Here is a 14,941-nt window from a genome sequence, read left to right as displayed (position 1 = left end):
TTGATGCCTGTATCTCGTGTTTCCCGATACCTCCCCTTTTACACTCTTTTCAATCCCCCACTGTCTCCATCTTCCTCTGCACCTGTCCTTGTCCCTATTTCGATCTGTTTTACTGCCGATTAGAATTCACTAATGTTGGGAAGATGGGTTTTTACAGTTGGGAACCGCCAAATGTTTCCGCACTTATGTTCCGGACCTTATGTGTACCAAAGTGACCAAAGCGACCCCTCTGGGGGATAATTATGGGAACCAGGTTGTAAACTTTTGTGTACCATGTTGTCCTATGAGTTAATTTTGTATAAAAGGAGCGATCCACAGAACCAATTTGAAGCAGTCTCCCCAAGTTGCACGTGTTGTACTTGTTGTGACTTCTGTGTTCCCTGCAGTAAATAAACCTTGAATCTTTGACGCCGAAGGAAGTGTCCCGTGTCTCTGTAGTTTGTGCGCCGAAACAGGTATCCCATGAAGGTTATAGGTGTTGTTCCCTGGCACCGCTGGTACTGTTAAAAAGTCCAGTCCTTCAAGCTGGTGCAGAATGCTGCTGCTAGGCTGGTGATGGACTTGCACAAACACCATTCAGTCTCAGCTTCTATTCTTTCTCTGCACTGGCTCCCAATTGACCGTAGGATTATGTTCAAAACCCTCTGCCTCACTCATAATGCCTACTATGACATGGGCCCTGATGGCATTAAAGCCTTTTTCATCATTATGTTCCCACTAGGAATCTCAGGTCAGCAAGCAAACATCTTCTTACTGTTCCCAGGTTTAAAAGGATGAGATGGGGCGGAAGATCCTTTTCAATGGCTGCAGCCAAGTTGTGGAACTCTCTCCCTGAAGAAATTTCGAGACAACGATCACACACACTTTTTCGAAAGATGTTAAAGACCTGGTTATTCCCTTAGATGTTTGTCCGAGTGTGTCATTTCTTCCTGCATATGGCTCTGCTGTCAGCGCCCTGACGCCCTTGGGCTAAGTTTGTACCCATGGCCCCCCAGAGAGATAACGTGGAGAGAGAGGGAGTGGAGAGAGAGAGAGAGAAGAGAGCGAGAGCGGAGAGTGGAGAGAGAGTGGAGAGAGAGTGAAGAGAGAGAGAGTGGAGAGAGAGAGAGTGGAGGGAGAGAGTGGAGAGAGAGGGAGAGAAGGAGAGAGAGAGAGAGGAGAAAGTAGAGAGAGACTGCCTGACTGATAGACTTACTGACTGACAGAGAGAGACTGACTTAGAAAGAGAGACTGACAGAGAGAGAGGGAGACTGACTAAGAGAGAGACTAAGTGACAGAGAGATAGACTGACTGACAGAGAGACTGACAGAGAGAGAGAGAGGCCTACAGAGAGACTGACAGAGAGAATGACTGACAGAGAGAGAGAGAGAGACTGACTGACAGAGAGAGAGACTGACTGACAGAGAGAGACTGACAGGAGATACTGACAGAGAGAGATTGACTGACAGAGACTAACTGACTGACAGAGAGATTGACTGACAGAGAGAGAGAGACTGACTGAGAGAGAGAGCCTGACTGACAGAGAGAGAGAGACTGACAGAGACAGACTGACTGACAGAGACAGCAAGAGACTGACAGAGGGAGAATGACTGACAGAGAGAGACTGACAGAGAGACTGACTGAGACTGACTGACTGACAGAGAGAGACTGAGACTAACTGACTGAGACTGGCTGGTTGACAGAGAGAGGCTGACTGACAGAGAGAGACTGACTGGCTGACAGAGAGAGAGAGAAAGAGACTGACTAGCAGAGAGAGAGAGACTGACTGACTGACAGAGTGAGAGACTGACTGACTGAGAGAGAGACAACTGACTAAGGGAGAGAGACTGACTGACTGACTAAGGGAGAGAGAGACGGACTAAGAGAGACAGACGGACTGAGAGACAGAGACTGAATGACTAAGAGAGAGAGACTGACTAAGAGAGAGACTGACAGAGAGAGTGACTGACAAAGAGAAACTGACAGAGAGAAACTGACAGAGAGAGACTGACTGAGAGAGAGTGACTGACTGACAGAGAGAGACTGACTGACTGAGAGAGAGACTGACTGACAGAGAGAGACTGACTGACAGAGAGAGACTGACTGACAGAGAGAGACTGACTGACTGAGAGAGAGACTGACTGACTGACTGACAGAGAGAGACTGACTGACTGAAAGAGAGAGACTGACTGACTAAAAGAGAGAGACTGACTGACTGAAAGAGAGAGACTGACTGAAAGAGAGAGACTGACTGAAAGAGAGACTGACAGAGAGAGAGAGAGACTGACTGACAGAGAGAGAGAGAGAGAGACTGACTGAGAGAGACTGACTGAAAAAGAGAGAGAGATACTGTGATGGAATTGGGGGTCAAAGAGTGTATGAAGCTATGCAATGCCTCTTAAGATTGCTTTTGTCTGAGGGAGGCAAGTGCGGCTGCGCTCAAGATGGCTGCCGCCTAGTGGAGCTCCATGTCTCGTCGGAACGCAGATACGGCCATGCGGCTTCCAAGACACCAATTAACTTGGCAAGAGGCAGTTATCAACAGCGGAACATGCCCTGCACTGTTTAACAATGTTTCTGTGCCCTTTGAGGTACTTTTTCTGGCTTTTTGGGGAACTGAATGATGGACCTGTACTGCGGCCGCCATTTTGGGTTCTAGCATTTTCCTTTCCTCAGAAGTGAGTATTATGTAGCACATTTTTCTTACTTCCCATCTCTCTCCACATTTTTGAATTTATGTTGTTAAATTTTGGCATTGAGAGACGGGGGAAGTTATCTGTGGAGCTTTCAGAAGATTTCCTGTCATTTTTCTATGAGCATAAGTTAAAATCTATTATTCTCAATTACAAGTCATCAATTGACCTGAAAACTGGCAGGTATTACGAGCAGAGCATGCCCTCATTTGTTTGGTAATTTTCTTATGCCTTTTGACAATACTTATCTTACTTTCTGAAGTTCTGAAAGCTAAGCCTGAGCTCCAGCCGCCATTTTGTGTTCCAGGACTTTGTTCACTCTAGAAGTAAAATCTTTGCAGTACGCTCTTCATACTCCTCACCTCCCTCCTCATTAATTGGATCTTGTCTACCCTTGGCATTGTGAGGTTGGGGAAGGCGATGTATTTTTTTCTGTTGGCTGTATCCTTTTTCTTTTCAAGTTTTTCAACGTTTTCTATGGGCAGAAGTAAAAACCTACAGCACTCAAATAAAAGTAAAACTGCTAAGATCTCTATGACTGACTCCTCGCTTAGTGCTCCTCCCATGAACAGTACGCTCTCTGCAGTAGAGATGGCTCATACTTCTTCCTCTCGGTCAGTACCTCTGCCCTTGTCAACCTCCAAGACGCAGACAACGCCTACCGCTACCAAACGCCTTAAACAAGACCCACCTTCTCCTCCTAAACCAATGGCTCCTGTATCATTAGATACTATTTAGGAGGAGATATGTGCGCTACGCCCATTCATTAAGAAGACTAATACTCATTTACAAGAGATAGATAACAAGTGGTCATCCATGCAATCTAGGGTCTCCTTGGAGGAACAACATGTCAGTGACTTTCAGGATGTTGCTGTTAAAATAGCAACATTGGAAAAAGATATTTCACTGCTTAAAAAGTCAGTAGAAGACCTTGAAAATAGAAATAGATGGAACAATCATCGTTTATATGGTCTTTCGGAGGGCCTTGAAAGGAATGACCCGGTCACCTTTTTCACCTCCTTTTTTCCCAAGCTTCTAGATCTTCCACCTTCAACTAATTTGACCATTCAGCGTGCTCATAGATTAGGCCCTCATCTCTCTTCGACGTTTGCTCCATCAAAACCTCGTGGAGTGATCCTCCTTTTCCTGCATTATACAGACCTAATCCAAGTACTAAACGGAGCTAAGTCCAAAAAGTGTCTTGTTTGGTCTGGTGCTAACTTGTTTATCTCTCAAGATGTTTCTAATGCAACGGCTAAATGACGGAAGGACTTCCTCAAACTACGAACCACACTACGGGCCCTTGGTGCAAGCTACGGGCTCTTTCCTCCTTGTCTCTTTAAGGTGACCTTTCACCACGTCCACCTTTGAAGATCCTGCAGACTTGAGGAAATGTATTCATTCGCACTCTACTTCCTCAATGGAGACTCCTGGTCCTTCTACTGTTACTTGACTGTTAAGCTAGATCCGGCTATCTGTTTTACTAATGTTTGCTTCCTTTATAGGTTGCCCGCTAGTTTATCATTTTTCTCACCTGTTTCCTTTGTCAATTCCTTTGTAGACCTTTTGGAATCAAGTTGCTTGTTTCCCCCTATATCGTCTTGGCGTCCCGGCATGATGCCTTCTCCTGTTGCAAGGATTCTGCTTCTACACAGAACTGTGCACATAGACCCAGGACCTCAGTGAATTGTGGTGGACCAAAAAACTCATCTCAGTACCTAGAAACCCTAACCAGCTAGCATCAGTGTCACATTAGCTCTTCGTCCTATAGCAAAGGAACCAATGATTGGACAACCCAGAACATGCAACTTAGGTTATACTCAGGAATGGTGGGAAGCAAGAACACTCTTTCGTTGGACTCTCATACCAGTCCACAACAGGAGTAAAAAGAGACACAGGAAAGGTTAAAATATTTATTTTAACGACGTGCTCTAAGATGCTGTATCTTTGCTAACATAAGCAGACATATGATTAGAAATAATATGATCAGCATTGTTACAATTCCATAAAACACAAAAGGAGAAATCATATTACAATGATGGTAAAAACAGGTCTTATAGTGCCTAGTGTAACACCCTCCCTAGATAGGAACTATGTTTTATAAAATATAGAAGGTCTCTTAGGCTTGAGTGGGGGACCCCATACCTCCAAGATCACATCAGGATCTGCAAAAGCTCTCTGCCTCTCTGGAAAAACAGGATTCTTCCAAGTGCCTGAAATCATGCTTACAGTGCAACATTAAAGGCCCCAGAATCACGTTGGCTGCGGCTGCATGTATGTTATGTCTAAAACGTGAGCCCATCAGCCCGAACAACAGCTACCTTGTTATGATAACCTTGGAGGCTTTAGCACTCACTGTGCAGACTAGGGTCGCGATGTAAGTCTAGGGATGTCAAAAACAAGCCATTCTCATGTGAAGCATTTCACGCAGCCTAACTTACAACAACAGCTATATGTAGTGTTGTGTGCAAAAGCAGCAAAAAGGTAAAATGGCGTTTAAACTTCTAATAAGCCTATGCTAACATAGCAATCTGCGCAACAAGGCCCAGCCCTCACTACACTGCCTTGTTGGTTGTGCTGCCTTCATTTGTTGTCGCCACTCCCATTTGTTGCACTCATCCCGCCCCTTAAACGGTACGTATTACAGTTGTCTTTTTGACATGTACTGTCCTCTCCGGTTATCTTTCTTATTTTCTTTCCTTCTTCTCTTTTCTTGCCCAGTATATGTTCTAGTCTATTCTTTATCTCACATTTATTTCATTTTCCCCACTATTGACAGTCATAGTATTCTTCATAAATTGTCTCTATATTAATCCTACTCCACTTTTTGCTTTGCCTTCATTACTGTCAATTTCATTGCTTTCTATTTTTGATCTTTTTCTTGCACTCAGAATGGTTTCATCTACTCTTCCTTTTCTTTTTACTTTTCACTGGAGACTCTACTTTACAACCTTCTTTTTTCTTTCTATTACTTTGCATTATTATTAATTGTGTGATTTTATATTTATTTCATTTTATTTACATTCAGAGTTATTTCATGGAATGTAAAAGGTTTTATTAATCCCTTTAAGAGACAGAGAATATTAACCCACCTTGCTACATTTGATCCTGACTTAGTCTTATTGCAAGAGACTCATTTGACGACAGAGTTAGAAGCTCTGAAACTTAAAAAGCAGTGGGTGGGTTTGGTCTTAGAATCACCTACGAACACTGAGAAAAATTGGGTCATTATTCTTGTTCATAAACGTTTGAAATGGTCTGTTCTTTCCAAGGAAACTGATTCGGATGGGAGATGGTTATTAGTTAAGTTGCTTATTAATAATATTTCTCTTACAGTTTTTAATATTTACGGTCCAACTCAACCGGACTCTTCTTTTTGGCCTAACATCACAAAAAAGCACATTTAACATAAAGATGAATTTTTTATTTTAGGAGGTGACTGCAGCCAAGTTATGGACCATTTCATTGATCGACAATCCCAGGTCTGTTTCATTCCCCACCAGACCTATAAACAATTTCAAGATACAGCATCTCAGACTCATCTCGTAGATGCATGGAGACTCCGTAATCCTGACAACTCAGAATATTCTTTTGTCTCCTCCACATGGCACTCTGTAAAGATTGGACTATATCTTTCTCTCTTATGCCTCAACACAGACCTTATTTCCTCCTCAATTGAACCCATAGTCATTTCTGATCATGCCCCGGTTGTTGCTGATTTTGACTTGGTCCCCTCACATCTTAAATCTTCTAGATAGAGGTTTAATAACTCCCTTTTGCAGGATCCACTTTTCTCTTCTTCTTCCATAGCCTATACAGGAGAATTTTTCTCTCTGAATTCCTCCCCTGATATCCCTCCTTCACTGCTTTGGGATACTTTTAAGACTACAGTCCGTGGCTTTATCATCGATTTTGCATTCAAGAAAAAGAAGCATTTTCTTAATCAGCATAAAAATTTGCTAGCCAATATTAAATGCCTGGAACATCTTTTTTACACATCCTCTTCTACTTCCTCCATATAGGAGCTTATTCGTGCTAAACTTGACAATAATGAAACAACTACTGATAACGCCTCTTCTGTTTTACTCTGAACGAGCGCTCGGTATTATGGTGGACGCCTCTCCACTTCCCTCTTTTATTGACTCCTATCTTAATCATGTTCCGCCTTCACCCCATACAGACCTTGACTTTAGCTCTCTAGAATCTGATCAGTCTATCCAAGAAATATCTCAATCCCTAAATCTTCTCAAGAAAAATAAAACCCCTGGACCTGATGGGTTTACAAAAGATTTTTTTCTCCATTTCTGTCATCATCTTTTTCCCAAACTTTTACAACTCTTTCAATTTTTCCACAATAATGGTAAGGCACATGGTACTTTCTTAGATGCCACAATCTGCTTAATCCATAAAGATGGGAAAAACAGAACAGGGTGGCTGGACAGGATTATTCGTGAAACAATTCACCAGACACACAGTCAATCTGTACCGTGTGACCACTGGATTTAATTTTCCAAACAAGTTTATTTTTCTTTTTTACATTTATCAGCAATTTTTTGAAACACAAGCACAAACAAAACCACTGTCAATTCAAAAGGTTCATATATACAGTATCTACAAATGCACACATTTACAAATTTACAACAAAGAATCAAACAAAAGATTGGTTAGACACACCAAAAGACAATCACAAATGTATAATAATTCAAATAAATTGCAATTATATACAGTGCAGAGATTAATCCATAAGTGAACAAACGGGAACCAGTCCTAGAGATTGAAAAAACCAAGTGACAGGCGGGGTTGAGATCAAAAACAAGCCTGCCTGTCAACGAAAGCCTGTGGTGTAATGTTAAATAGGGTTGCAAGGCTAGGATACAGAGTGGTGGTATGATTTACATCCTAGCGGCACTCTTTGTTGTAGCCACAGGGTGGTATTGTCGACGCGTTTCGAACCTAAGTATTCAAGGTTCTCTTCAGGACAGGGACTGGGAAACAGATTCTGCACGCGGGCACAAAGGTTGCCGTGGCGTAGGTATGTCGTGTTCACACCTGCAATAGGCGCAGAGCAGGACTTAAGGCGTGGTGTCAGGCTTCAGAAGCTTGCAGGTATCAGGGCGGCTCACATTATTTTGCGCGTGTAGGTCTGGCTATGCAGACCACAGGGAGGGAAGCGGCCGGTCACTGGCCTCAGTTCTGTACAGACAGCTTGTTCCTGGGAGAGAGTGAGCAACACGGACCTTCTGTGGCTTGATTACTTCATTCAGAAAACGGGCCAACTTTAACTGCCGGCCTGAACTGAGGCCAGTGACCGGCCGCTTCCCTCCCTGTGGTCTGCATAGCCAGACCTACACGCGCAAAATAATGTGAGCCGCCCTGATACCTGCAAGCTTCTGAAGCCTGACACCACGCCTTAAGTCCTGCTCTGCGCCTATTGCAGGTGTGAACACGACATACCTACGCCACGGCAACCTTTGTGCCCGCGTGCAGAATCTGTTTCCCAGTCCCTGTCCTGAAGAGAACCTTGAATACTTAGGTTCGAAACGCGTCGACAATACCACCCTGTGGCTACAACAAAGAGTGCCGCTAGGATGTAAATCATACCACCACTCTGTATCCTAGCCTTGCAACCCTATTTAACATTACACCACAGGCTTTCGTTGACAGGCAGGCTTGTTTTTGATCTCAACCCCGCCTGTCACTTGGTTTTTTCAATCTCTAGGACTGGTTCCCGTTTGTTCACTTATGGATTAATCTCTGCACTGTATATAATTGCAATTTATTTGAATTATTATACATTTGTGATTGTCTTTTGGTGTGTCTAACCAATCTTTTGTTTGATTCTTTGTTGTAAATTTGTAAATGTGTGCATTTGTAGATACTGTATATATGAACCTTTTGAATTGACAGTGGTTTTGTTTGTGCTTGTGTTTCAAAAAATTGCTGATAAATGTAAAAAAGAAAAATAAACTTGTTTGGAAAATTAAATCCAGTGGTCACACGGTACAGATTGACTGTGTGTCTGGTGAATTGTTTCACGAATAATCCTGTCCAGCCACCCTGTTCTGTTTTTCCTATTGTTGAGATCCGGGTTGGTCAGATGTAGGATCCAATACCTTTACTGTTTCACAGTAATCCATAAAGATGGCTGTGATCCCAAACAGTGTAAAAATTATCACCTGATATCCCTTGTAAACGTAGATTATAAAATCTTTGCCAAGCTGCTTGCGATACGTCTTGAGCCTCTTTTACCGAAACAAATTGGTTTGGAGCAGTGTGGTTTTGTTAAAGGCAGGTTAACATCTCATAACTCTTGCTTATTTTTTAACATTTTAAATAAGGCCTCTTCTCTTTCGTATCCTCTTGCTGCAGTCTCTATCGACGCAAAGAAGGCTTTCAACAGAGTTAATTGGTCTTTCTTATTTAAAGCTCTCCACTGGTATGGGTTTGGTCCTAAATTAATTTCCTTGATATCTTCATTATATTCAGCCCCTAAGGCTTCCGTAACAATCAATGGTCTTGTTTCTCATTCTTTTTTCTTAAATCGCGGTGTCCGTCTAGGCTTCCCTTTTTCGCCCCTTCTTTTTATCCTATCTCTTGAACCCTTCTTATCGCATATCCACCAGAATTCGTTCATCTCTGGCTTTTCATATAGTGATCAACATTTGAAATTATCTGCCTATGCGGATGATATCTTACTCTTCATATCTCATCCCGAAACTTCTATCCCTCCTCTTTTGTAAGAAATCTCAGATTGTTCTCGTTTCAGGCTATAAGATCAACTCGGAGAAGACGGACGCTCTCCCCATCACTAAATTTTGTTTTAAACAGCACTTTGATCCCACTGGTTTCCATTGGAGTTGTTCTAAAATCAAATACCAAGGTATTTGGTTCAATAACTCCATATTAGATTCTGTTAAAATCAACATGAAGGATGTGTTGGATCGTATCTCTAAACCTCTCGCCTCCAGGAACCCTCTCTTTCTTTCTTGGTGGGGACGGCTTGATTCTGTTAAAATGAAGAATACTCCTATTTTATTATATATTTTTTCTATGATTCCCGCCCATATCCCAAATGTCTACTTTAAACAAATAGACCCCTTCCTTTCTATTTCTTATGGAACAATAGCAAATCTAGACTTGCCTTGACACATCTTCGTAAACCTAAATCTATGGGAGGAGTGAATTTTCCCGATTTTCGATCATAAGGCCTTCTGTCTGCTTCTAAATGGCTCCTTTCCGAAATCTCCCCCTTACACCTTTATGGGTTCATATTGAACGATTCTTACTTGCACCTTTTTCTTTTAAGGAAGTCCTTGCTTTCTCATCAAAGACCACCATTACTTCTTTTCCGTTATTTAAACATACTTGTTCATTACTAAAACCGCTTTTTCGATTGGACTCTCTCTCTCTCTCTAGGCCTTCAGTCCCCCCTTTGGTACAACACCCTTATACCCTCAATAACATACCTCTTTTTTGGAAATCCTGGAGGCTTAAGGGGATAATATGGGTTCAGGACTTGTTTGATGATTTATCTCCATGTTCATTCCCCCAATTTCAAACCACCTTTAAATGCCCTCAATCCTTCTGGTACAAATTTTCTACTCTTATGACTATAATCTTAGATTTTTTTTATCCTCTACCCTCTCTAGATCCACTCCTTAAAGTATTAACTACATTTCCTAAAGCTTCCCTGATCTATACATCACTTCTTTCTCCTGATCTGGTTTGCTCTAAATGTAAGGTGGAAACTGCCTTGGAGATGGATTTGTGCTGTGATTGGACTGTTGATTTTTGGAACAAACTATGGGGTAGATCTTTGAAGATATCTAGATCTGCTTACACTACTCAATCCTTATTCTTTACATATCACAGGTTATATTATACACCTGCATCCATAGCAAAATTGACACACTCTAATGATGTGACCTGCTTGTGTTGTTAATCTCCTCTGGGTGAGCTGATGCACCTTCTTTTTTCTTTACCTGTTGTCGCTTCCTTTTGGAAGAATGTTTGGAAACACCTCTCTCTTATCTTTAATTTAAAGTCTCCTTTATCACACGTTAATCTCTTTTTGGGTAGCTTATCAGATTCGTTGGGATTGTCTTTGCATGAGAAAGGTTTATTTGACTTGATGTTAGCCTTAGCTTTTCAGCAGATCTCACTTAATTGGAAATGTTCAACTAAACTTTCAGTGAACTCCTGGTGGAACAACGTTTGCCATTACCACAGATAAGACATTGCATTTGCTTCTTCTGTTAAACCACATGTAAATAGGGATTTATTTTGGTCATCATTAACCAACTATTTAACTAAGATTTCATCTCCTTTATCACATAATCGTCCTGAAAATTTTCAACCTCCATAAATCATCATTTGGTCACTATATTTCTCTACAATATGTATTATTATATTGCATTGTTACAAGAAGGTTATAATATAATCTCATGCTCTTCAATTATAGAACTGTATTATATACTTCTCCTTACCCCCCTCTTCTTCTCCCCTATCTTCTTTCCTTTATTATTGCTAAAAATGAAAATAGCTTTCTATTTTGCTTATTGTCTGTTTTTACATCTATTATACTATTCATATTTCGGTTTTTCATGACCTTTTCTTATGTTATTGTTATTTACTTAATACAGCTTTTTAAACACCAAGATTGCTATTGTCTGCTAATAAAATGTATTATCAAAATGTGCTTTTTGTAGTTACACCTGCTTTTGAAATCCAGCATTGTTGCATTGTCTAATGTTTTGAAACGGGTTTGATTATTTTTTACTATAGCCCGCCCTTCCACTGACCCTGCCCCCCACTGACCCCACCCCTACCGGTTCGGCCCTCGGTTACAAACCACACTGTAATTTGGGCCCCTGACTGAAAGTTTGTGAGTACCCATGTCCTAGGGTGAAGATTTCGAAATTATCCCACATTCTAAATCCCTTGTGCTGGGTCACTTGTTTGAGAACACAACCCTGTCACCGCAGCATTCCCTCAGTCAGCTTCCCCCACCATCCAATCAGTCACAGGGAGCGCCTCCATTTGGCCAGGACCACCTGTGTTGCCGGTAGAAGGGACCCCACCGCCTTCCCACCATATAAGTAATCTAGCAGGGAGGTGCCACCCATCGCCTATTTCTCAACTACATATGCTGGATCACGTTGCTGGCGATACCACCAATCGTTGATTATCAGAAGATGAGAAGCGAAATAATATGGGACAACATCGACAGCGGCAATGCCTCTGCCAATTATACTAGGTTTCAAGGAAAGAGCACTTTAGCACTGGTTAGCAGTGGTAGAATGTGCAGAGCCCTAACGTCAGCACAAACGAAGACAGCAAAAATAGGAGGTCTGAAGGCAAAAAGTAAGGGGGAAACCACACCAAGCATGCCCGGTCTAACAATGTCCCAATTCAAAGATGAGCTGGGTATATTCCACATATACGCTGAAGCATATCACTGCCTGATGTAAAAGGTTGGCTAAAGAACACATGTACAGCTTGAATGAAACGGGACACAAAATCAACCCTTTCGGGACACCACAGTCTACTTCCATACTCCCTGAGGCAAAAGGAGAAAAGGACAATGTTTTATCTCCATCAGCTAGGAAAGAATGGATGCAAGCAAGTACTTTTCCAGGAAACCCTCATTTGGCCAAAGCCTTCAATAGGATGTTGGGGTCGATGGTGTTGAAGGCAGCCAAAAAATCTAAAAGGACCAGTGCTCTGACACCACTGCTGTAAACCAGCCTTCTAAAATCAATTAAGGCACAGAGCACCACCACCTCTGTGCTGTGGTCTTCATGAAGCTCTGATTGAAAAGAATCATGGAGCTAGTTTTCTTTCACTTTGCCCAGAATTGAAAGCAGAGATATCAAGAGAAGTTTGCTCAAATCGCTTATATTTAATGAAGATTATTTTGAGCAGAGGTTTTGCCACCGTGGATTTCTGGGTAGCAGAGCCAATCTCCTGGCGTAAAGAGCTATTAAATGTAGTGAAGTGCTCACTGATCTTGGCAGGGCAGAGCAGTTTCAAGATTTTGTGAGAACTAGGTCTTCACATGAGCCTAAAAACAGCCCCTTACGACCACTGCTACGAGCTGAGGGCGGGGGATGCACTTAATAGTGGTTGCCTGGCAGCTGGGGGCTTTCATTGAAAGATCATAGTTCAAGCTATGGGGCTGGAAACAACTTTAGATCGGACATCTTAGTGGAATCTCCAGATATTCTTATTGAAATAGAGTGAGAGTTTGTCACAAAGGTACGCCAAGGGCAAGAACGCCTCCTGGAATGCTGTGGAGCTGTGTAAATCATAAATAAACTGAAAATGTTCCTGGGATAAATTAGGAGCTTGTGTTCGAGAAGTATGCCCTCAAGGCTTCTCTAATGTATATGAATGGCAAAAGGAGATAAGGCCATTTACACTAAAAAATACCACAAGCAAATATACATAAAAAATGCAATCAGGGGGTCAGTGAGATGTCAGGCAGAGATGGATATGTGACTAATTCTGCCTGGCCCTACGTTCCCTACAGAGCCATTCGCCAGGTGTAAACATTTCCTATGGGTCAGTCCAGTTCTGAAATCTTTATTCTGAATAATTTGGGGAAAAGCAACTATTGATTTTTATTATGAGTTAACAAACAGTAACAGAGACAATGAGATAGGACATTAGGGAAAACATGAGACTGAAGGTTCTGTGAGAACGAATGCAAGCCAAGGGAGGATGGATGACAGAATGGAAATGTGACCAGGTGGGGATAGACAGATGTATGGATAGTGGTGACTGTATTAATACCGGTGACAGTGGGCAGGGCTAGAGATTGAATGGGGTGAGGGATATGATCAAGAAGTTGAATAGAGGAAGGGGAGAAAGTTGAATGGTGGCAAGATGAAGGAAATTATAAGAGAATGCGCTGCAAGGAAGGGGGCTTTAGTCAAGGAGTTACAGACTTTGGAATCTAGCTGAGAATATTACAATTAAATTAAACACAAGCAAGCACACACTTACTTCTGTTAGTGATGTATTATACAACTTTGCTTACATACATACAATCATTTTATATGTTTACTCAGAAACGGGTGGGTCCAAAAATATGAAAAGGCTATTGATTAATTTACCCTATTGGCAAAAAAAATGTGTCTGAGGCTCTGCATTATCTACCCTATCTCTGCCACTTGCTGTTTATCCATACACAGCCAAGCACAACAAACACATTCATGTTCTTCCCAATACCACCCACAATACACACACAAAATATATACTAAAACTAATGGCCATGAACACCCGTTTTGCAGTTTAACTCATAGTTGACATTACAGACACCCACATAACACACAAACGAGACAGAGTCCTAATTACAGAGATTTGACTCTACATCACCTCCACCAATATTCCATCAACATCTTAGAGGTAGTTGTACCAGTATACTGATACAGCAACCAACACATCGCCCATTTACACATAATTGAAGGTGACTTTATCCTCATTCACAAATCCAAACATCCTTGCATCTTCCAAGAACGCACCACTATACAGGCACTGAACTTGTTGCCTGTTATGTCCCAATATCCGCAATCCAGACAGTCACACTCCTCATCTAAAGCTTCGCATTCAGCAATGTGATCTGCAAATATCATTAGCTAAACCAACTACTCAAAAACATCCTCCTGGAAGACTTTAGCTTTCAAGGTGACAGCACCGCTAAATCCCGGAAGAAAGAACTTGTAGACCTTCTTAATACAATTGATATCAAGCAACATATCTTACACAGTTCTCATGAATGACAACAACTTTGCCCTCATCTTCTTATCTGTACCAGTCCTCAACTCCCTTCCATTTCTGTTTGACAGATCATGCCACATACCCTTCGGCAGATCATGCTAACACTCTTAACCATATATAAGGATAATGATGAAAAACTCACTGACAGCATCATAAGAGAAGCTGTCATCTATTGAGAAAAAAAATGATTACCAACTATATTCATCAGTGAAGCTACAAATGAAATAAAGGAAATCTCAAAAATCTACCAGTCGCATGACCAATTTGGATGCCAGATGCGTGCACACCAGAACCTCATGATCTTCCCTGCTGAGTTCCAAACTGACCACAATGTGGTTCTTCCTGTGTAGAACCTTCATGTCATTCTGCAACTTGTCCAAGATGTTTTTGTAATTAATAGTCTTTCAAAGTCATTCTGCCTCTACTTTTTCAGTATTCTTACGAAAGGAAATATAGGCAATGTTTTTTTGTCACAAAAAAAACCTAAA

At 41.6% G+C, this 14,941-nt stretch overlaps 1 protein-coding gene across 4 annotated transcripts in view; it reads right to left on the bottom strand.

Moving 5' to 3' along the window:
• The window catches only part of B3GLCT (beta 3-glucosyltransferase), a 1,060,368-nt gene that overhangs the window by 342,658 nt on the left and 702,769 nt on the right, over window positions 1-14,941 (bottom strand). The gene's annotated exons all lie outside the window — the stretch shown is intronic.

The sequence above is a fragment of the Lissotriton helveticus genome, chromosome 8, assembly GCF_964261635.1.
Source record: "Lissotriton helveticus chromosome 8, aLisHel1.1, whole genome shotgun sequence".
Lineage (NCBI taxonomy): Eukaryota > Metazoa > Chordata > Amphibia > Caudata > Salamandridae > Lissotriton > Lissotriton helveticus.
Note: the sequence above shows the minus strand (reverse complement) of the source record. Positions and strands in the feature narration are given on the sequence as shown.